Source organism: Globicephala melas, chromosome 8 (genome assembly GCF_963455315.2).
Source record: "Globicephala melas chromosome 8, mGloMel1.2, whole genome shotgun sequence".
Classification (NCBI taxonomy): domain Eukaryota; kingdom Metazoa; phylum Chordata; class Mammalia; order Artiodactyla; family Delphinidae; genus Globicephala; species Globicephala melas.
Window position 1 is genome coordinate 42,144,079 of NC_083321.1, and position 23,986 is coordinate 42,168,064.

Sequence of the window (23,986 nt, forward strand, 5' to 3'; positions counted from 1 at the left end):
GGGCCCTTGCTGACTGGGGGCTCAGGGCTGGCCCTGGTGCTGCCATCCAAGTGACGCATAGCGAGGACGCTCTTGGGAGAGCCTGGCCATGGTCCTGGAGTCAGGGGTCACACGTGTGCCCACTTCTGACCTAGAGATTTCCGAAGGTGGGAGGGAGGCTCTCTGGGTGGCCAGAGAAAGCCAGGCATGAAGGGACCTGGGACGTGTATCTGGCAAGAGCTTGGGGGCACCCTCTGTCCCACCTCAGTCCCCTTGTGCTCCTCGGAGCATAGAGAGAAGATTCTCTGGGGTTCCACACAAAGGAGCAAGGGTGCTAGCAGAGGTGAGCCTGTCAGCCACTATTAGGTGCCAAAAGGAGACAGCTGGTACTCGGAGCAGAGTGGGGCAAGGCTGAAGGGCCCCTAAAGAAACCCACACACACCATCCACAGGAAGATGGCCACAGGGTGCCCTCCAGCTGTGGACCAGGCATCTCTGGGCTTTCCCTCCTCCCTGCCCCAGCACCCCAGAATGACAAGCAGAGAAAGGGGAGCGTGTGGATTGTATCAAGGTTCACACCATTAGCTGCTCCTCTGTGTGGGAAGTCGGCAGGCTGCCTCATGCCAGGCCTGGCCAAGTGACTCGCCCTGATGGATGAATGTGAGTGGAAGGGACAGTGGCAACCTTCAAACTGACCTTTACTGCGTGTCCCCCTGTTTGTGCCGAGACCAGTGATTCCTGGATAGAGGCTCCTCCTTTAGCCAAGACCCTGTACGGATGCAGCATGAACAAGAAGTAAACCTTGGCCACTGTAAGCCCCTGAGATGTTGAGGTTGTTTAATACCAGGGTGACTGGCTCTTCTGTTTGCCTCTGACCTTCCTGATTTAGCACTGAAAGTCCTGCATCCCCGGAAACCCCTTGGTCCCCTAGTTGACACAGGCAGGAAGAAGGAAATAGACTCTGATCCTGGAGCCACAGACCAAGCCTGACCTGGGAGGAGGGAGCGGGAATAGTGGTGGTCACACTGGTGGAGTTTACTCTTCACAGTAACCTATCTGTTAATTATGGTCATTATCCCAAATTTCCAGGTAAGGAACTAAGCACTGAAGAGGCAAAGACATCTTGCTTAGCAAGTGGGGACTGAAACCCACATGTGTCTGGCTCACTGGTGGTGGTTCTTTATTCTGCCACACCACTGCCCATCCTGCCCCCAAAGCCACTCCTACAAAGGAAAATACAAATGCCCCCAAAACAAGCACTCCTGAGGAAGGAATCAGGGAAATGTGAGGAGAAGCAATCCTGCTTCAGGAAAGCTACAGAAACTGAAGTAAGAAGTTGTCTCTGGGCTTCCTGGAAGCCAGGGCAGAGAGGGAAATGCTCCTCTTACTTTACTAGGGTTAGCAGGGAGAGGTATCTGTCCGAGAGACTTGTTGGTTTTTTTTTTTTTTGGCCACTCCAGGCAGCTTGCGGGATCTTAGTTCCCCGACCAGGGATTGAACCTGGGCCCCGGCAGTGAAAGCACCGAGTCCTAACCACTGGACCGCCAGGAAGTCCCCGGGAGACTCTTTCTATGTGACCTGAGCAACGCTGTGCCGAATGGCTCTGGCTCTGGAGAAACAAGCTTTGTGAAAGGACAGAGGGCTTCTCCCTTTATAAAATAGGACCCTGGTAAAAGCATGTTTCCCCTCCTGCCCCTGCCTGCAGGTGTAACAGCTGGATGGAGCTCTACTGAGACCACTTTGTGAAGCCTCAGGACGTCACTGGGGTAATGGCTTTTGATGATGTTTAATAAAAGGGCACAGCTTATGAAAATATGGACGATAGTGAATCAACACCCTTGCTTACCTGTGTCTAGTAGCTACATGCTCACCGATCTACTTTGCCACAAAACCCCTAGCTGCCTGCAAGGACCCCTGTGTGGCCACCTCTGCATCCCCACCACCTTCAAGGCGCTGGCCCTGGACACAGCATCTGCTCCAAAGTACTGTCCTTCCCCCATGCAGAGGAGCAGGGCAGCTGGCCCCAGTTCCATTCTCCATATTCTCAACTCAAGGTTTAATGAGGGGATGAATGTGGAGTTGCTCTGGTCTGTTCAGATGGTGGTGGCCTTTGAGCAGAGGTGAGAGACTGAAGGGTCCCTGTCCCCTCTGCAAGTCCCCCTGATCCTCTGGTTACTCTGAAAGTTTGTGGGGAGTTTGGTTGCCTCACTTTGCAACAGACGGATTTAGAGAACACTCACCCATGAGACCAGGTGCCTCGACCCTAAGATAACCGGGGTTTGCACCACGATCAATCAGCAAGCATTTCTTTAGCCCTAGTGGAAGCCAGGGCACTGGGGACACAGCGGGGTATGTTTAAGATCCCCTCAATCCTGATCACTGCAATAGGCAGGGCCGTGCCTGCAGTTGTGCAAGCAGTGCACTGCCCCATGTCAGTGTACCTGCGCCTCTGTTAAGTGGCAGAGATTTGTGGAGCCATTACTACAAATTTCCAGCAGGTGGCAGTCAAGTATCTTGAGGAAGAAATGCCTTTTTTCCCCTAGCTGTGGGGCATATGTGAGGTACAGGAGCAGAAAAGAGGAGAAAATGATTAGCTTACTTGCCGGTGTGTGTGGGGTAATGGAAGGAGAAGGGACCAGGGAGGAGGGGAGACTTGAACCAGGTTTGCCTGGTGGACTGGATGATTAGAATGATGTTCTGAGCAGAGGAGAGCTCATTTGCAGTGGCTGTCAGGGGCCTGGGGAGAACCCCGTTTGTGGCACTTGTGTACCCAGTCCTATTGGAAGCCCTAGATGCTTGGGAATCCTGAAATCAAACAAAAATCAAGGAGCTTGCATTTGGAACGATGGGGCTAGAGAGCCTATTGAGAGGGTCTCACAAGAGGCAGGGGTTGGGAATCCTGGAGCAGTTTGGGAATCAAAACAAGGCTGGTCCGGACCTCCCTGGTGGCACAGTGGTTGAGAGTCCGCCTGCCGATGCAGGGGACACGGGTTCGTGCCCCATTCCGGGAAGATCCCACATGCCATGGAGTGGCTGGGCCCGTGAGCCATGGCCGCTGAGCCTGCACGTCCGGAGCCTGTGCTCTGCAACAGAAGAGGCCACAACAGTGAGAGGCCCGCGGCCCGCATACTGCAAAAAAAAAAAAAAAAAAAAACCAAGGCTGGTCGGACTTCCCTGGTGGCACAGTGGTTGGGAATCCGTCTGCCAATGCAGAGAACGGGTTCAACTCCTGGTCCGGGAAGATCCCACATGCAGCAGAGCACTAAGTCCATGGGCCACGACTACTGAGCCTGCGCTCTAGAACCCATGCACTGCAACTACTGAGCCCGTGCGCCTAGAGCCTGTGCTCCACAACAAGAGAGGCCACTGCAACGAGAAGCCCGCATACTGCAGTGAGGGGTAGCCCCTGTTCACTGCAGCTAGAGAAAGCCCGTGCACAGCAACGAAGACCCAACACAGCCAAAAATAAATCAAATAAATAAGTTTAAAAACAAAAACAAGGCTGGTCTATGTGGAAAAGGGCCCCAACACCACTGATGGAGGAGAGTCCACAGCATTCCAGTCTTGGAGGGCTACTGAGGGCTGTTAGGAAGATTCTGAGATCTACTTAAAAGGCACAATACAGAGCATGCCCCTAGCCCAGCACACGAACTCAGTAACTTTGTTGAACGAGTGATAAAAGGGACACCTTCTTAGACCGTCGCCAAGTCTGTCACTGAAGTACAGGAAAGAGAACAGCCTGAGGAACAAGCTACAGCCCCACTGTGCTTTCTGGGAGGACTCTTGGTCCTGGACGGGGATGCACGGACCACTGATGGCACCTGTGTGGGAAGTGGCCCAATTCCAGCCGACGGCTGAGCAGCTGCCCAAATTGAGGTGGATCATGATATGGAGGCAAAGCAGAGAGGCCATGAAGAAGGGTCGTAACTTTCTGGACATTGCTGAAGGAGAATTTTTATTTTATGTGCAGAAAACAATGAGTGGACAAGCAGGTCCAGATTATTCCTTTAACAGGTTTGATAAAAAAGACTGCAGAATAACTTGGAGTCTCAGGAATGTCCGGTTCCCCTTCAAATATCCATGAATCACCTGAAAAGGGAACTGATATTCCTTATTGCTTTTCATGCACCAGGCCCTTTATGACACAGTGGTTAGGAGCATGCTCTCTGCTGAGAAGTGATGGTCAGGTTTCAAATCCCGACTCTACCAGGTATTAGTGTCTGGGGTGCAAATCTCAGTTCCAACATATACACGACCCTTAACTTTGCGTGTCAGGGTCTCCTGACCTGGGAGATACAGATGATAACATTACCTACCTCAGAGCTGTGGTGGGGAAAGGAGATGAAGAAAGTGCTTAAAGTGGTATCTGGCACATAATACACCCTCTATATGTGTTAACTATTATTATTTTGTCATTTAAGCATCACCAAAGCTCTATTAGATGTCATCTCTCCCACTTTAAAAATGAGGAAACTAAGTTTCAGAGAGGTTAGGTAACTTGACCAAGGCCAGGGATTTTATAGGAAGGTAGATTTAAACCCAGGTCGGTCCTTTCCACTATGTGGCATGGCCTCCATGCAAAATAAAAAATGGGCACATTCCAGAGGATGCTGTTATGAAATTCTTCACACCAGCACTTCCCAAAGATCTCTTCCTGAATACCAACCCCATGAAACTTTAATGATGTTACATGGGGGGAAAAATCAATGGCCAAAGAAGCGTGGGGAATTCCGGGCTAAATGCTGGGTTTCTCCTCTGCAGGGCTTCTCGGAACCTTAAACAGGGCCCTGCAGAGGGCGAAGTCCGGGAGCGGCGGGGTCTCCACCTGCCCACAGATGCTGGTCCACATGTTTTTCTTCACCTAACATCTAGTGGACAAAGGTTGGATGGGGCACATTAAGGGGAACCTTGCTCTGCAGAATCATTCAGGATGCAGTGATCCTGCTTCCCCTCCTTCCCTGCCTATTTCCTCACCAGAAGGTGGTCGGCATGGCTTTGTCAGCCTCCTGGCTCCTCTGAGAAAAGCCGAAGTTCTGACGACCCTGTCCCACTTTGCCTCGTGAGTGGTCCCTGGCCGCTTCCTCCGCCCAGTGCCTGCCCTCTGCCTCTCAGCACCCACATGCATTCAGCCCACCCACCAGCCCAGACCCAGGGTTTCTCTGCATTGCCTGGAGGACCGCAGTGGAATGTGAAGCCGCCAGGGGGGTTCACATGTGTTGCCTCCCCGGAGGATGCGGGCCTTGTTCTCCTCGGTGCCCCAGTGCCGGGGAGGCAGGGCGTGCTCTGTACTGGTCACATCCTGGCTGCTCTGGGAGGCCACCTCCCGAGGGCCAAGCTCTCCTCCTGGCCCTCAGCCTTGACACACCCCTGCATTTGATGATGGTACAGGAGTGGTCATCAGGAGGGACCCGTGAGTCACACTCAGTAACCAGAGACACACAGCCTGCCTCCAGGCTGTTGGGGGCTTTTTCTTTTCTTTTCTTTCTCCTTTTTTTCCCCCTTCTTTTTTTAAAACTTACAGGATAAGAGAATAGAGCTTGGCCCTAAAGACTCAGGGGAAGAACGCTCTTTCCACCAAAACACCTGCTGCCTGAAGTTGAAGAAAGTCCTAGAAAACATCTGCATCTTGTTCTAAAGGAAACAGAAGGATGCACTGCTGTTATTGGCGGTAAAGAGAAGGATGCTGGTGTGAGGGGAGCAGAGTCAAAGATGGGGCAGCCCGAAAGGTGCTGAGTTTCGGGGTAGGGCTGTGGATGGAGGCCGGCTGGGACAGGCAGCAGGGGGTGGACCCGAGCAGCGTTGAGACTCAGAGAGGAAAAGGGATGTGCCTCCTTTGAGAATGTGGGGAAGGCAGAGAGAAGGACAGAAAAATGGGAAGAATATTGAGCAGTGGTGAAAAGAGATGGAACAGCCTTCGCCTCTCTGCCACGGCAGGGAGCAAGGCCGACTACAGAGTGGGCAGGGACTTGAGGACAGGCCGGGAAGCAGTGCAGAGCAAGGGTGGGCAAGGCCGTGCACTGGGGGCTTATCCAGGCCTGTGACCTGCCCGCACCTCCCCCGGCAGGAGCAGAGGAAGAGCCAGGGTTCTGCCCTGGAAGGCAGGGCTCACGGGGCATGGACGAAAGGGTGAGGGGATGATATGGGTGTGAAGAGAGGTAGGATGGGGTGGTGGTCAGTCCTCTGGAGCCAGACAGCCTGGGTTCAGCTCTGCCGCTTACTAGCTGTGTCCTGGGCCAGTTCCGTGACCCCTGGGAGCTGCAGTCTCCTCACCTGGAACAGGAGGAGGATCCCTCCTCAAGACTGAATGAGGTCAGTACATGAAAAGCACTTAGGATGCCCGTCGGGTTAACTGCGGTTACTGAAATGGATGAGCTGTGAGGTGAGACAAGGAGAAGAAGGCTGGGGGAGGTAAGCACGGAGGTCACAGAAAGCAAACTCAGACCACAAGTCTGGGGTGAAGGGGCTCAAAAATGGTGGGAGCCGGAGCACCTGGGCTGGCAGGGAGTGCCTGGCAAGTGGACAGTGAGCTCTGGGAGCAGAAGGCAGCCGATGAGTGACGGAGAAAGGCCCGGAGAGGGACCTGGCGGGGTAGAGACCGTGCCAGAGGCCCGCGTCTTGCAGCTGGAAGCACTGAGGGCTCCTCAGAATTTGAGAGGGAGGTGTTACTTTAAGAAGTCCATTGGGCTTCCCTGGTGGCGCAGTGGTTGAGAGTCTGCCTGCCGATGCTAGGGGACACGGGTTCGTGCCCTGGTCCGGGAAGATCCCACATGCCGCGGAGCGGCTGGGCCCGTGAGCCATGGCCGCTGAGCATGCGCGTCCGGAGCCTGTGCTCCACAACGGGAGAGGCCACAACAGTGAGAGACCCGCGTACCGCAAAAAAAAAAAAAAAAAAGAAGTCCAACCTCTTCATTTGACAGTCAATGAAACTAAAATTAGAGAAATAACTCCTACGGAAAGCTGGGAAGAGGATAATGAGAAAGTTAGATCAACAGGTGATGATAACAAAACGTTAGAGTGACCCAGGAAGACGAGATGGCAAAAGCAAAGGATGACGATTTCCCTGGATGGAGACCGCAGGAGAAGCAGAAGCCAGTGGCTGACAGTGTCACCCAGGGCTGGGCTGCACGGGGGACTCTGGGTGGGGGGAACACCTGGCTAAGAAGGGTCAGGGGCACGGTCCCACCCACCACAGGATTTTGCTGATGGGTAAGGAGGCCTCAGAGGGCTACCACGGCCCCAAAGGCCAAAAGCGATGCATCCAACAGAACTTACTAAGCATCCATATATGCCAGGTAGTTTGTACAGTGGAAGAACTGGTAATTTGAGTAAACTTGCACCACAAATTGCCTGTGGCAGTGCAGTTTCAATTCAGGACGGTTCTGTCACAATGGAGACACTAGGAGTGTGCTGTCCCACGATGATTCATTAACCTTTCAACAGACATCTACTGGGAGCCCCCAAGTGCCAGGCACTGTTCTCCATGGCAGGGCTGTGTGTGTGCGTGTGTGGTGGGGCTCTGTGTGCACATGTGTGGTGGGGCTCTGTGTGCACGTGTGTGCAGTGGGGCTGTGTGTGCATGTGCGCGTGTGTGCATGAGTATATATGGGGTGGGGGGGTAAAGAGAGCACCACCAGTGAAGGCCAGTAAGGAGACAACTACAGTAGTCTGGGGAAAAGATGATATGCTTCAGGCCTGGTCTGAGGAGTGGCTAAAAGAATTCTAGATATATTTGCAGGTAGGCTGTGCTGATGATGGATGGACATGAGGTGTAAGAGGAGGCGGGGCTGGGTGGCCATGGGGGGGTGATAAGAAGCTGTCGATTATTGATATGTTGTGAGGGAACAGCCGGCGGGATTTCATGTCTTTCTGCTGTGAGGGGTGTAGCCGGTCTGTAAACTACACAAGGGCCCCCAGCCCAGGGGGCCAGTGGGGGTGAAGATCCCACCTGAGCTCCCCCTGCCAAGCAGCGTGCCCTGTGTGACAGCTGGGGGAAGAGGTGCCTTCTTTTCATCCACCCAGCAGGGAAGGAGCTGTTGGTCTGGATCGTGCTGAGTGGGGGGTCTGCATCACCGACTACATTGCAGCCCACGTACCCACCTCCTGCCTTCCTGCAGCAGCGCCCACCTCCTGTTGACTGAGTATCCTGCGTGCTGAGGATGGTGCTAGCCCTTACCCAACTCATTTGGTCCTCAAAATGACCTTTTGGGGATGGTAAAAAATCACCATCATGTAAAAGATGGCACTGAGGCTCAGAGAGGTGTAGCAACTTGTCCAAAGTCACACAGCTGGAATGGAGGAATCAGGGACAGAGCCCCGATGTGCCTAACTCCAGAGCCAGGACTCCATACATACTTTGTTGCTTCAGAGACTCAGCAAAGAAAAGCAAAAGCTCCATCCCAAGCAGGAGGAAGAGGTAGGGCCGGCTCTCACCCATCTGCCTCCCGCCTACAGTGCAAGGATGCCCAAACGGGTCACAAGGCTGTGAATAGACCAGAGTGCTGGGGGCACGGCAGGTGTGCTAAACTGGTTAAACAGTTAAACAGATGATCCTTCCTGTTTCAACTCGGAATGACTGGGAACCTTTGTGAAATGCACTTGTCCACTTGCCTGCCCTGGCAGGCACCGTTTGAGGGAGACGATTGAATTGTGTGATAAGTCTCAAGGCCTCTTGCCAGGGCCCTGGATCTAAGATGTTCATCTGAGTGTTTCCTGACCCCAGGAATAACCCTGCAAGTTCCTCTTTTAACTAAAACGGAATCAGCTTGTTTTCTTTCATTGGTCTCCTTCCTACACAAGGAATAAACAAAATTTCAGTGATTTCAGTTTCATTTTTCTGAGCTTTGGTTACAGCAAGTGAGTGTTACATGTCTAAGAATCTGAAACAACATGAGTTGTCGAGCTCAAGATACTTTTTCTGAGAAAATATGCAGTGGAGGAATCACAACAAAAATAACAACACAAAAACTGCAGCAGCAGAAACCACACACTGGGCTTTTATTCTGTGCCATGCAGTGGTTTTTTCATTTAGTTCTCAATTAGAAGTAACTAAGTCTCAGAGAGGTCAAGTAAACTGCCTGTAAATCCTCAGCGCATGAGTGGGAAAGCCAGGATTCAAACTCAGGTCTGTCAGACTCCAAAGCTCTGTGACAGGTAAAGGAGTTATTATCCTTTCTGAATTAAGTGGAACAAAACAAAAATAAAACCTGCTGTAAATCAATAAAAAGGCAATCACCCTAGTGGAAAAATAAAGATTATGAATAGGTAATTCACACAATCCATTTGCGCAGGCAGAGGCCACAAAACAACAAAAACAAACTTGGTAAAAAGCAAGGAGCCTGACTGGTTTTCCTTTCGGTAAAGATCTACACATGGATGTTAAAATACATAAATACATACATACAGTTGGGAGGGGTGAAAAAACAGAGATGGCAAAGATGAAAAAGAGAACAAAAACTATGTTTTAGACTCTTTAAGATTATATACTTTCTAAAACGGCCAGGGGAAACATCCAAACATCTTATTTCTCTGGCAATGGATGCAGTTAAATTCTGACTTCTATTAAGTATCCTTATGTAAAAGGACATTTCTAAGATAAGTGAAACCATTTCTTTTTATTTCAAGTCTATCCTAAGGTTTCTCCAGCTGATTTATAGGCTAAAATACACACACACATTCTCTCTCCTTCTCCCTGTCTCTCTCGTACTTTCAAAGACTCAATACAAATATTTTCAACATTCTTTTCATTCTCTTGAAATAAAATTTGTAAATAATATAACCTTACCAACACTTATAATTTCAAAAACAACGTGACTGTAATACAAAGAAGAAAAAAAATAAAGTTAAAATAAAATAATATGTCTAGCAATACACAAAGATTGGACACAGCTACTCTAGAGACATAGTGAAAGATGTAATGAGATGCTTGTGTCTATTTATAACAAATAGGTAAACCTCATATACCTGGTGGTTGTGTTCCTGGAAAATTCAGTATATATTAAAAACATGAAAAAATTATTTATGTTTATATGTAAAATGGAGTCAGACTCTAGGCCCAGATCATTATAAACAGGGTCTCACCTACATGAATGCCCACTGAACTTTGGGAAGTTGGGCAGGATGTTGGACAATCCTTTATTCTCTACGTGTTACATCCAGCATCCCTGCTGCCCCCCAGTGAAAGCCCTGTCCCCCAAGTTGTGACAGCCCAACCACCCTGCACATTCCTGAGATGTCCTATAGGGGGCGCTACGTACCCATTCACAACCAGTAGTACGTTTCACCTGCATTTTCTACAAAGAGAAGGGTCAAGGAGGGCTTAAGATATTTACTCAAAGCCATATAGGAAATCAACAGCAGAGTATACAGTAGAGGAGGAAGGGAATTATTATAATATTTAAGTTTATTAAGTGCTAGACATTGTGCCAGGTGCCTTTTGTTATGTCCATCCAGGATCTCATCTAATCCTCCTACCAACCTTGGGGTTAGTTCTATTAGCGTCCCCCGTTTTCAGACAGAGACACTATGTATCAGGGAAGCTAGGACACGGCTCAGGGCCCCGTTTTAGGTAACTACAGAACTAGATTTTATCCAGTCCTTTTTCTATTGTTTCAAGCTGCTCTCCCTCCAGGTTTTGGGCCCACACCTTGGAAACGAGGTCCCTCACTTTGCTGCTTATCTCTCGGAAATAGTAACTGGGATACACGCTATCTGAAAAGCAACCGACAAAGATAAAGATGGTTCAGTCCGTTTCTCAGCCCTTCTGGCTCAGCCAGTGTGGCCAATGCCTGGACCAGGAAAGTCCAGGGGCACCTGAACACAGGAAGCAGACTCTTGATAAAGTCATGAATCACCTTTTCCTGGATTCTTGGGGGAACTTGGCCTGAGCTGCCAGGGTCAGGGCAGGATGACCAACGTGACTGCAGGCTGGGTTTTGTTACTGCCCCAGAAGACCCCATGCCTCCATAGTCCCACTCCATGCCTCACAAGACGGCTGGCAGCTGAGGGGCTGGGGCCCATGCCACTGAAGCAGGAAGGGCCAGACAGTGAAAGAGGGCTTGGTCACCAAACCTTGAGGTATCATCAGGTGTGGGGAATGGTTTGAAACAACAACTACAGCTTCATGGCACATCTGCCTCTGCTTATTTAACCCTCAAAACATCTCTAGGAAAAGGTACTGTTATTTCTATCTTACAGAAGAGCAAAGAGGCAGCCAGTGACTTGCACTTAGTTACACAGCTGGTGAAGGGCAAGACCAACACTCAAGCCCAGGTTAGACTGGCCCTGACATGCCCCTTCCCACGTCCCTCTCCTGCCCTTCCAAAACGCTTCCTGATGCATGCATTTCAGGAAAACGTGTATTCGGCACCTGCCATCCCAGCTTTGGAGGGTAGGTGGGCCTTGCACCCCTCTACTCCACAACCGCTGGGGCTGTTCTGGGAGACTGAACGTTGGATTAGGAACTTGAAGATATGGTTCAGTCTTAGAATTCTTAGGTACCTTTCTCCCTCTGCTTTCTGGCCACAAAATCATGACGAAGCATTTTGAACAAGAAACCTATTGCATTTGACTTCATGTGCAGGAAAAGAAAATACTAAGAGCCCACATTTGTCACCCTGATCTAAACTCACTGCATCATGAACCCTGCAGGCCTGGCAGAGTTCAGATGAACCCATTTGTTGGTGACAAGGCAAAGGTCTCTGGGGCCTCTGGGGACTTCCCTGGCGGTCCAGTGGTCAAGACTCTGTGCTTCCAGTGCAGGGGGCACAGGTTCGATCCCTGGTTGGGGAACTAAGATCCCACACACCACACGGCCAAAAAGTAAATAAATAAAAAATCAAAAAAATTAAAAAAAAGAAAACAGAACAACAACAAAAACAAATTCTGAGGAGGTTTCATAGGAAATGGTTCAACTCAGGCTCCCTTCCAATGATTTCTTGCAAAATAAGTCAAAGTAGGACCAGCCCCAATCTAATGCACCACGGGCTTACTTTTAGTGCTAAGATTATGAGATATTATAGCTCTGTGGCTCAGTCTTCACTCTGCCACTTCCTTGTGTGATTCTGGACAACATCTGACCTCTGCTCCTCAGGTTCCTCACTGGCAAAATGCAGATATTGACAGTACCCACCTCATAGGTGATTGTGAGTAGTAAGATAAGTCATATAAGGAGCTGAGAACAGTGCCTGGTCCATGGTAAGCACTCAGTGAATGTTGCCAATCATTAATATTAATGTGGACTGCCATGTCGCACAAGGATGGCAGAAGGCACTGGAGACATTGGACCCTGGGGAGGGAGATAAGAAGGTGGGGAAGAGAAAGGAAGGGAGCCCATGAGCACAACTTCCACACTCAGAAAGTGGAGTCACGCCACGCCTACGGACCTTTGTTCTGTGCTGCTACAAAGGGCAGAACTAGGTCAATGAGGAAACAGTGCCAAGAGGCAGATTTGGATTAGAATAAAGAAGGGTTTTCTAACAGGCAAACATATCTGTAGAGGGGGAGCAGGAGGCTCGGTGTGTGGGTGCCCCAGGGGGGCAGGGGCCTGACTGTCCTGATCAGTACAGATGGGATTTTCCTGCACAGGAGGGTGGCCAGAGGAAGTGACCCCTTGATGCCCTTCCCCTGGACCATTCTATCACTCTGATAAGGAGCAAATAAGTGCAGACAGCCAGGGTGTGGCTCATCAGCCCAAAGGAAGGAGGATGGACTTCGGACAGGTCTTAAAATACACAACCTTCAGGACTTTCACTTAATGCTCTGAGAACACCAGGTGGTAGTGACAGCGGGGCTCTGACCAGCAATGGCTCCATGAACCAAAAGTGTTTCTGGAATGCCTGCTGCGTGCCTAGCACAGTGATTCAGAGAAAGAGTGAAATGACAGGGGTGTGGCAACAAACCATGAACATTTCCTTACTTGGGAGAATTTAAAGGCAGCATCAGTTACAAACGCCACCGTTACTGGGGACACACAATATGAAGTGATCAGGCCTGCTAACACCATGGGCTGGGACTGGGACAGGAAGAATTGGGGCCGTCCTAGTCCATAGGCAACTTCCCAACCTCTTCTCAGATGAAGGTGTCAATGTTCTTTACCACTGAACCTTTTACTGACACACCCCCCAACCCGGGTTTACTTGGTCTCCTGGGCTGAGCTGCACACAGAGAAAGGTGCTGGGACACAGTGAAATGCCCGGGAGCAGGAAACAAGACAGAGAAAGGGGAGAATCTGCTCCTTGAAAACTGGTTCAGAGGTGGGACACCCAGGAGGTATCCTCCATCTTGAAACTGTTACCTTTATAAACTATAAAAATGAAAATTTTTATTTTATCAGCAAAAATATTACTGGGCTGTATTAAAACTACAATACAAATCTGAGAAAAAGTATGAAATTCCCAAACTAAAGCTCATCAGCTATTTTCCAGGTAGTGGAAACTGCTAATTTATACATTCTCAACTCTGAGAACTCAAAAGCAGGTGAGTGGCAGTAGGTATCAAAAGATTAAGGAAAAATAACAAATTACGGAGGTGACACTGGCGATGTTCTATGTACTGATTTCATTCCTTGCCACTTGGAAACGCCTGGCAACATGTTTGAGAACCACTGTCCAAGGTGGCTAGGAGCTCACTGGGCAGGAAGACAGACCCTCTCTGCTCAAAGAAGAACGTGCCCAGTAACCCAAAGGCCCAGCCTAAGTAACACAGGCCCCTAGCCGCTGGGTCTGCCGTGGCCGATTCCTCCCTCCCCACGCGGACCTCCTCCCCTGCGGTTGTAGGTTCAGTCCCAGCACATCATTGTCCTTCCCTCCCCATTTGTCTGTCTGTAAGTAACTCCCACTGCTTCTTCCGGCCTGTGATCCGTCCTCTCCTCTCCCACTCACTCCTCTCTCACTCACTCGTCTCTGTGCTGCCCACTACAACCTCAATTTAAAACCACTGGCCTCCAGCACTGTAAGAGGAGTCTTCTCTAGAAGCTTCCACAGTCTTTCCTTCCTTGAAAAGGCTTCTTCAGCTCCCTCTGTCCCCTCCCAGCCTCAGAAAGAACTAACACCCAGATCCCACCCAGCCCAGGCATGTGCTGGGCATCGGCCCAGGGCAAGAAAGAGACACATGTTCCAGCTTCCGTGCCAGCTCTAGTCCATCGATACTGGCTGCCCAGAGGGCCGCGCAAAGAAGGATCCTGAGAGTCAGAAAAAAGAAGACCACTGTGCTCAGTTATTACCCTTCTACCTGGCGGTCAGAGGACTGGGAACAACAGCACTCATGCCGCCCTCCCCCCCAACCCATGCTGTCCCAGGACAGGGCAGAGCATCCCAGGAACTCAGACCACCTGCCCCTGGCCTGCACCCAGTCCTTCATTCCCTTGGGTGTTCCCTTGAGATCTCCCCAATGACCCATTCCCAGGCTCCTCCAAAACTTCAATATTTATATTTACCTTCACCCACTGCTGCACCGCACTTTCCCTCCTGCAATATGCAGCAAATGTGCTGCGCCTATCACAGCATGGGGACTTCCCTGGCGGTCCAGTGGTTAAGACTCCGTGCTCTCAATGCAGGGGACATAGGTTCCATCCCTGGTTGGGGAACTAAGATCCCGCATGCTGCATGGCATGGCCAAAAAAAAAAAAAAGAAAAAAAGAAACTTCACAGCATCTATAAAGCTTTTCCCAAGTAGGTCAGAGAGCAACTGATTTTACCTTTGCCTTGGTATCCAAACACACAGATTCTACAATTCCCCACTTTACCATCATCTCCTCCACTCACTAGCTGGTTTATTGCACACATATAACTTGGTTTACTCATGCATATGGTGATTATTGACCATCGTGATGTCTGCCTGTCTGAGACTGTGAACCCTGAAGGGCAGGAATCAGATCTGTTTAACTCACTGGCTCCGAGCTTGGCAGCACAGGGACCATCAGAGAAAAGCACAGAGACTGTGGCCCCAGCGCAGCTCTGCCGTGACTCACCATGGGGCCCAAGTCACTCTACTCTCTGGGCCTCAGTTTCCCCAACTACAATAAGATGTACTTGAACTAGAAGCTCTCTGAAGTCTCATCCAGCTCTAATGCACTATGAGAACAAAGGCCCAAAAGTGTTAGATCCATGTCTTTTCATGACATATGTGGGCAATATTTACTCAGGGTCTGGCTCAGCAAGATATCACAATACAGCTCCTGTGAGTGGCGTGGATCCGCCATTGCGATGAGTGAAAACTCTACAGTGGGTATTTAGTGCGGTGGGATGTATGCTTGGATGGCTAAGTATGATGGACAACAAAGAATAATTTTATTTCCCTTTGAGAACATAAGTACACTATTCTATATTTATACCCTCCATCTCCTAATTTAGACAGTGTAGAACTTCTGAATAGCACTCACTTGCCAATAACTTCCTTCTACATCTAAAAGAAGAATAGGAGTCATATAAGTTCACAGATTGAATGGATGGTTGATTTACAAAGCCCTTAAAATGTGGCTGCAGGCTGACGCTGGCAACCCCATAATTAGATATGGCATATTCTGCAATGATGTATTTTTTTTTTACTGTTTTTTAATAACTCAGTTCTCCTTCTGGGATGAGGGGGAAAATGGAATTTGTTAAAAATAAATCGAGATTTAGTGGCTTTTCAGCCTTCTGCTGCTTGTTGCTCACAATATTCTATAAATAAACGAAGCCCTGCCCTATAGTGCACTGTAAACACCCACAGACACTCAGAGCCAAGTTCTTCCAATTATGACCCTGTGCCAGTTGCCAAGCTACTGCAAGGACCCACTTGAAAGGCAGCCATCTAGGCCGTTTCCTGATTAAGCTGCCCAGTAGCAAGGAATCAAGGCCTGCTGCCTTGGCATCGTATCTAGTCTCAAAGAATTGCTCGATCTAGTCTCAAAGAATTGCTCAATGTCCTTGAAATTAAGCCTTTTCCTTGTGATCGAATTACAATTCAGAGGTAAGTGAAAAACTACCTACCTATCCATCCATCCATCTGCCTGGGTCATGTGTGTGTTTCAGATCCTGGGCTGTCACATATTAGACTTAAATCAGCAGCAGAAGTGCATTCACAGCAATGTCTTTAATTGCAGCGAGCAAATCAAGGTCAAACAAAAGTAGGTCAGCAATGAATGTGACAGGTGAGTCAGAGGCAGCTTGCCCTTCTGCTCAGCAGCCTCACTCACCAATCGGTTTGGGTCACTGTTGCCCAATGCAGAGGCTGAAATGGTCATTTAAAAATGCATACTATACCCTGAGAGGGGCGATGCAGATGGCGTGGAGTGTTGGGCTGACAGTTCTGTGGTCCAAATGCCAACGTACAGGTTGGATGGCCCCAGCTTTCACATGGTCTCCACAAGCCCTTTAAAAACTGCATGTGGAGAATCAGGGGAGTGCAGCGTGCCAGAACCTCCCTGAGAGAGAAATTGCTCCAAGCAGCACTGGAGCAAAATGGGCTCTGGCTAGAAACCGATGACCCTCCCTCCTGACATGGAGGCTCTTCATTCAGTGTCAGCTCCACTGGGTGAGCGGGAAGCAGCACTTCTCCAGCTCGCCAGGAGGCCTTCAAAAGGCCCGGGACTTGGCTCCCAGCCCCGGAGCTCATACTCGGAATGGGGAGCCAGTTAGTGAACAAGCACCACCTAACTGAGAACCGACACGTGCTCAGTGGTCAGAGTATCCAGACTTAAAACTGGGACCTACCCTTAGAGGGCAGAATTGTTAACAGCGGGTGTCCTGGAAAACCTGGGGTCTAGGGGGTCACATAGTACCAAGCCTCCCCCGCAAGGTCCCCCCTGGCATTGACCTAAAGTGGCCCTTCCTATGGCTTGTACCCCACCTGGGGGTTCTAGCTTCCTAATTTCTGAAATTGTTTCTTTGTGTCTCCTCTGATTAGAATGTGAGTTTCAGAAGAGCAGAGAGACCCCCTCTGTCTTGTTCTTGAGTGTTTCCAGAGCAACTAGGACGCTGACTGGCTCAGAGTGGGTGCTGAATAAACAGTCACTGAGGAAAAGAATCCATGCCAAACCTCTGCAAGCGCATCCCATGTACCAATCTCCCTGAATCCTCGCAACGATGTTAGGAGGTGAAATTATTCTCTCCTGCACAAGGAGAAAATCAAGCCTTCAAGGAGGGTATGTGCTTTCCCAGGCCTGCACATCTAACGAGTTGATGGAGCTGGAATTCCAAGCCAGGCGTGAAGAGTTCTAATCCTGGCTTTAAAGTGAGCATCTGTTGCTTTTATAATTTAGAAAAAGAAAAAAAGAAAAACTTTAAAGAAAAAACTACGCATCAGAAAAAGCTTTATATTAAATGATCTAATATGTGATGAATTTAGTTCCTGTGCCCAAAATCCAAGTCCCTCTTCTAGCTGCAGAGGGCACTGGCACTGTAGCCCGAGCAGGAGGAGAAATTCGGGGGCCTCCTTTGTGGAAGGTTTGTTCTTGTCTTTCTGTGAAGACCCAAAGGATGGACAGGGAGGGGAGCGGGCATCAGAAGCAACCCCATGATTCCTGTTACAAACAGCAGGCCCATTCCATGCTTTGCTGGAAAGGCTCTAAGGAGATGCCGACAAGCAAGTTAGAAGACTAAAGAGTTAAGGTGCTTGGAATCTGCCTTCTCCCAGACCCATACCTTGAAAACTGGAATGAGAAAAAAGAAAAGGGGAGGAAGCATACTTTTTAAGACTAAAATTTCAAAACAAAAAACGTAAGTTAAAAAGTAGAGGGACTTCCCTGGTGGTGCAGTGGTTAAGAATCCGCCTGCCAATGCAGGGGACACGTTTGAGCCCTGGTCCGGGAAGATCCCACATGCCGCAGAGCAACTAAGCCTGTGCGCCACAACTACTGAGCCTGCGCTCTAGAGCCCGCGAGCCACAGCTATGAGCCTGAGTGCCACAATTACTGAGCCCGCACGCCTAGAGCTGGTGCTCCACAACAAGAGAAGCCACCGCAATGAGAAGCCCGTGCACCACAACGAAGAGTAGCCCCCGCTCGCCGCAACTAGAGAAAGCCGGTGCGCAGCAACGAAGACCCAACACAGCCAATAAATAAATAAATAAATTTATATATTTAAAAAAAAGTAGAGATTTACATTTACCTGAATTTAAACCACTAAACCTTACTGAAGCTAAGCTTATGCACCTTTATAATCTATATATCACAATAAAATTCTTATAAGTCTGATATTTGGGGCCAAAAAACCCTCTGCAGTTGGTCTCCTAGATGCAGTCATGGCTTGAATTTATGTGCACATCAGTAGGTCAGTCTCATCAAAAAGACTAGGCCAGTTCTAATGTGTGGATACATTTCTCAAATATGGGGAAGAAATGAAAATGGCAAATCATATCAGTAGAACAGGTATTTCCAACTGCTACCAGGATGGCCCAATAGCCCTCGAATACAAACATCCTACAGAAACAGACGCCCTCCACGGTTGTGAATGAGGAACAGCAGGAGGATAAAAGAGCATGTGAATTAACCTACTTGGTCTCAGTTTCTCAGCCAGGACCCCTGGGCGGGCTGCGGAGAAAATATTGGGCTTATCATGGCATTTTTCGGGAGAGAGGCTCCATACATTTCACCAAATTCACAAAGTGATCTGTGACCCCAAATGATAGGAACACTCACCAGCCCTATCTTTGCCGTGCCTGTTTTCTCTGGATAATCCTCCTGATATAAACAACAATACAGGAAGCCCCCCACCCCCACCCCCGCCATGCCTCTGGCTTTCACAGCGGATGAGATGACACTGACGATCAGGGAAAATTGTCCAAGCTGTTGCCTGAAGAGCCCAGCCACTGAGGACTGCCCAGTCAATGACTGGAAAGAGGTCACTGGGCTGGAAGAGACCGAAGATCTTTTACGCCTTAGCTTGAGCCCACTGCCCACACAGGGACAAACAGCACAACCAAGAAGACCGAGAGTAAACTTAGGGACCAGAAAGTCTTAGGCAAGATTAACTTGGGAGCAACAGTGTGGGACGGGGGAAGAACGTGGGCTTTGGAGCCAGGCAGGGTTAGGTTCCAATCCTGGCTCCATCTACATGCTAGTCATGTAGCTTTGGGATGGGGATGATGACGGTGCTGCTGATGAAAGCAGTATCTACGATGAGCTATTATTTACTGACAGCACAAAGTCTAGCATTTAGTAAGCAAGTACTTATGAAATAACATGTTATTTTATTTAATTTTTCACAGCAACCCTGTGAATACTCTCCATATTATCTCCATTTTCTACATCTGGAAAAGGAAGGTTAAGAAGGTTAAGTAGCATTCCCAAGGTCCACAGCTAGGGGGGATGCAAACCCAAGTCTGTTTGACTCTCAGCCCAGGCTCGTAACTACTAAGCCTCACTGCACTGCCAAGCCTCAGCTTCCTCATCTGTGAAAAACACAATAATACTCACCCCTGCAGGGTGGGAAGGATTAGACAGAATGCATGTGGAGGGTTTAACACAGTACCTGGCACACAGGAAGCTTTACAGTGTAGCTATTAGTGTCATTCCTACGACATCTGGACCTTTGGAAGAGAGAGGGAGACGTGGTAGGCGGGCATCTGGCTACACAGATGGGACAGCATCTCACACCACAGGGCTCGGCAAACAGGATTAGGAACTTTGGGCCAAGGCTTAGGGGCCTGGGATGACCTACTCCCCCTTAGGGACAGAGAGGGAACACCTCAGCAAGATGGGTAAGAACATGTCTACTCAGAGATGAAAGGCTTTGCATCAAAATGTGGGGAGGATTGGGGATTTGGGGAGGAAGGAATAATTCAAGTTCAAGAAGAAAGTTCTCAAGAGGCAGTGCCAGACAGCATGGCTATGCCTGGGCTAGGAATGCAGGCCCACTGTCCTTTCTGACTCCCCGACACCGAGGAGAGGATAAGAGTTCCTGTGCATGTTTGTGATAAAGGAGATGCCTAGCCCCCAGGTTATCAGTAAACCCCACGCGGAACTTGAGCAGAGCCTAGTCATTCTTAAAGAAAAAGAGAATTTGTTAGAGCGAGTCTCCCTTGGAGTTAAATATGAAGAAATGTACTCATTGCAAGAAAGAACCAATGACTTAGTGTGGCTTGTAGTGTATAACATCAGGGACCCATCTGTAGGAAGAAGAATCAGACTCACTGATACCATCTTGACTACTTTCTTAGTGGAAGACTGAACGGGGAGTCTAGGAACAGCAGAGTCACTCCTCAGAGAGATAATAACTGCACTGCAGGGGATGTGCATCTGGGGTGTGACATTTGCTTGGGGAGAGAAACATGACAGAGTGTCACCAGCCTCTCTCCAGACCAGCTAGTCCCCTCTTGTTTTTCTTTTAAAAGAATTGCTATACCAAGTTATTCCAATAGGAACCAAAGATACTCAAAGGTCTTCAAAACCTGTCCTCAGTCCCCTCTTTTCCTCTCTACAGCTCTACATAGGGCTCAGCATCAATTTCCTGGACCATTTTATCTGCCTCTAACTAGTCCTGCTGCCGCCTCCTACAGTCCAGCCTCCACACTGCCACCAGCTGGCTTTCTAAAATAAAAGTGCTGACCACGTCACTCACCTCCTGAAAGGTGTCTACTAGATTCGCACTGCCCATGGAATAAACACCAAAGCCTTAAATTGCATTCATTCATTCATATTTTTCATTACCAACCTAATGTGTGATGATCACCTACTGTGTACCAGGCTCTGTTTTGGGCCCTGGAGATAGAGTGGTGAATGAGACAGATTAAGACAAGGGCTCATCCTCATGGATTTACATTCTAGGTAAGACAAAGGATAAAGAATACAAATAAATATATAAAATCAGGTGCTAATGAAGAAAAATAAAGCAGAGTAAGAGAACAGAGTGATGGTGTAAGGGGTGGGGTAGGACAGTGCCTTTTAAATAGAGGAAAGACCACTTGAACACAGACCAGAACAGAGTGAAGGGAGGATTGCTGGGGAAGAGTAATCCAGGCAGAAAACAGCAAGTGGAAAGGCCCTGAGGCAAGAAAGAGGAACAGCAAGAAAGACACAGGGGCTGGACTGGAGTGAGCAAAGCAGAGAGTGCTAAGAGATGAGACCAGAGAACTAGGAGGGGCAGGAAGGACAGGGCAGGGAGTTCAGATTCTACTCCAAGGATGCTAGGAAGCCACTGGAGTGTTTTGAGCAGGGGAGTGCTGTGATCTTATTTACTTTTTAGAAGGTCATTCTGGGGGACTTCCCTGGTGGTGCAGTGGTTGAGACTCGAAGCTCCCCATTCGGGGACCCTGGGTTCTATCCCTGGTCGGGGAACTAGATCCCACATGCATGCTGCAACTAAGAGTTCGCATGCCACAACTAAGGAGGCCTCGAGCCACAACTAAGGAGCCTGCCTGCTGCAACTAAGGAGTTGGCAAGCCACAACTAAGGAGGCCACCTGCTACAGCTAAGACCCAGTGCAACCAAATAAATAAATAAATACTTAGAAAAAATAAATAAATAAAGGTCATTCTGTTTGTGTGGGAGGCTGCTCACAGTGGGGCCAGAGTGGAAGCAGGGAGACCTGTTGAGAGATAGGGGACCTCTGGACAAGGGGAGGGAGGTGTGGCGGCTTTCAGGATATACTGTGATAGAACAGCTGTCAACATTGTAAACACACAAGGTGAGGAGTGAGGGAAGGAGCAGGGTCAAAGGTGAAACCTACATTTTGGGCCTGGGTAACCAGGTAAATGGTGGGGCCACATAACACGGGGGAGACTGGGGAGGGTCACATTTCTGCCTAAGACTTCTATTTAGTTATGTTGGGTCTGGAATGCCCATACACACTGAGGGGTAGATGCTGGGTGAGCAGTGGGTATGTGAGTTGGGGGCTCAGGAGAAAGGTCCCAAAAGGTCGTCAGTGTGCACATGACCGCCAGGACGTGGCAACTTGGGTCCTCGCCCCGTGCCCCAGCTCCCGACAGATAGCCAGTGTTACCTCCCTCAGGGCTCTGGCCTCTGCCCCGTGGCTCCTGCTGCCTGGCTCACTCTGCCTGGACTTCTGCAGTGTGGACTCCTCCTCACCTCTAAAGACTTGCTCAAAGTCATCTCTTGTGTGCTGGGTCCCCAGGAGAGGCCACTCGGTCCTCTTCTCCCATGGCACCCTATGACATGCCTGGGTGACAGCACAGCTCGTGTGTCATACTGTCTATTTGCACCTTTCCCCCCGTGAGCTCTTGCGAGCAGTGGCTGTGAGTCAATTCCTCTCCATATCCCACCTCCTCGCATGAGGCCTGGGCACAGCGAACACTGGCTAAATGAATGGAGTTCTCTCTGCAGAGAGATGCAGAAGAATTTATACACAAGCAACTGACTCACGCTGCAGCTGCTGTCTGCAGCCGAGACAGGGCAAGAAAGGAAGGCGCTGTCACGGAGGCACCAGCAAAGCTCCGTGGGCTGTACGCTTCCTTTGAGGAGTTTCTCGACCACATAAAGGAACTTCAAGAAATCCGAGAGTCAAGAATCTCAGGGTGCTGGAGGTGTGATGAGCACTGCACCTAGGGAAGGTGTTTTGGGTTTCCTCTGCAGAAACCCTGGCAAATCCCCAACCAAAGCACTCAGGAGTCGGAGACAGAGGGAAGGAAACTGACCTTGTTCCCATGGACTCCCGTTGTCCAGACAGTGAGCCTGGAAGTGGGTCCTACTTGCCTTGCTTTACAGATGCAGACAACAAGTGTCAGAGAGGTTAGTGGATGTGCCCAAGGCCACAGACCTGGGAGGTACGGGAGCCAGCCACACTCAGGTCTTCCTCAGACCAAGGCCTGCATCCCTTCCAGTACATTCCAAAGTCCTGCTCCATCACAGGAGCTCCTACGGCAGCGAGCAGGATGGTTAGGGAGCACCTGAGCCCCAGGTCACACTGAGGAAATGCAGCTCTGGAGTGGGGATGAGGTTTACCCACTGTTACCGGGGAGTCACCAGCAGGATGAAGCTGGAACGACAGTCTCTGACTCGAAGGCCAGGTCCTTGGAACACTGTGCCCACACCCTGTCATTTATTTCTTAAAGGCCTTGCCCTGATCCCAGGATCCCCAGCCAGCAGCTACCAGTTTGGAGCATCCCCAGAGGAGAACCTTCTTTCTATAGAGGAAAATGAGAGAGGACTCACATTTATAAAGTGTCTATTCTGCACTGAACATCTGAGAGGCACCTTTCAAATCTTCATTCACGTATTTCTCAAAATGCCTGTATGAGAGAATCATTATCACTATTTTGTAGAAAAGGATACTGAGGCTCAGAGACATAAGGTCAACAGTGAGAGGTTCACACTGCTAGTAGTAAAAGCGAGGGGGCCGGGATTTGAACCCGCTCTACCTGACTCCAGATCCCTGTTTTCACTAGACCAGACCCCTGCTTGGATCTAATGAAGCTGACGGCATCCTGGAAGGATAAGTGGTCCGGGCATCAAATTTACCTGCAGGCTCACAAGTGAGGTTACTGCTAAGGAGCTTTGGCCAATACAGGGTAACCTGTTAGCAAGAGCCAGACACAAGGTCAGAGAGGCAGAAAAGAGATCTCTGGAGAAGATGAAATTCAAAATTTTACACACAGTTAGTAGGCAGTAAGCTGACCATCTCCTGAGACCTGTCCTTTTTAAGGAGGAGATATAGTCAGCAGTTCTCAACCACCTGTGATCAGTTAAGGCCCCTGGTCAAGAATTCACAGATCCCTCCCAAAGGCTAAGGAAATATTCGAGAACATGACTGTAAATGTTAGCACTGCTAGGAGAAAGCTGTGGACAAAAAATGAACACAGGAAGTCTGGGAATATCACTTCCCTTTCCTTTCTCTGCCCCCAGTTCAGTAAAGGAAACGTCTACGGTGTCCTATAGGCAAAAAACTACCACTCAGCCTCACAGGGCTCTGACTCCGCCATATCTGGAGTCAGAACACCGGGTCCAGTGCACTGACCCTGACCATCTGTGTGACACTCACTAAGTCAGACCTTTGACCCTAAGTGTTTCCAGATATAAATGAGGGGAGAGGGGAGTGCCTGCTTCCCAGGGAGGTCATATGGATGCTATGAGAAAACAC

General features: G+C 49.5%; 1 protein-coding gene across 10 annotated transcripts in view; it reads right to left on the reverse strand.

Annotated features, from left to right (window-relative positions):
- BMAL1 (basic helix-loop-helix ARNT like 1) overlaps positions 1-23,986 on the reverse strand; it is a 104,326-nt gene that overhangs the window by 38,947 nt on the left and 41,393 nt on the right. The window contains exon 1 of one of the 10 annotated variants that reach the window (XM_060303484.2): positions 23,062-23,138. The exons of 8 other annotated variants lie outside the window; for them this stretch is intronic. The gene's annotated coding sequence lies outside the window, so the exon portion shown is untranslated. Of the gene's footprint in view, positions 1-12,105; positions 12,125-23,061; positions 23,139-23,986 lie in introns of those variants that run through there. One more of the 10 variants, XM_060303486.2, reaches the window with a different exon arrangement.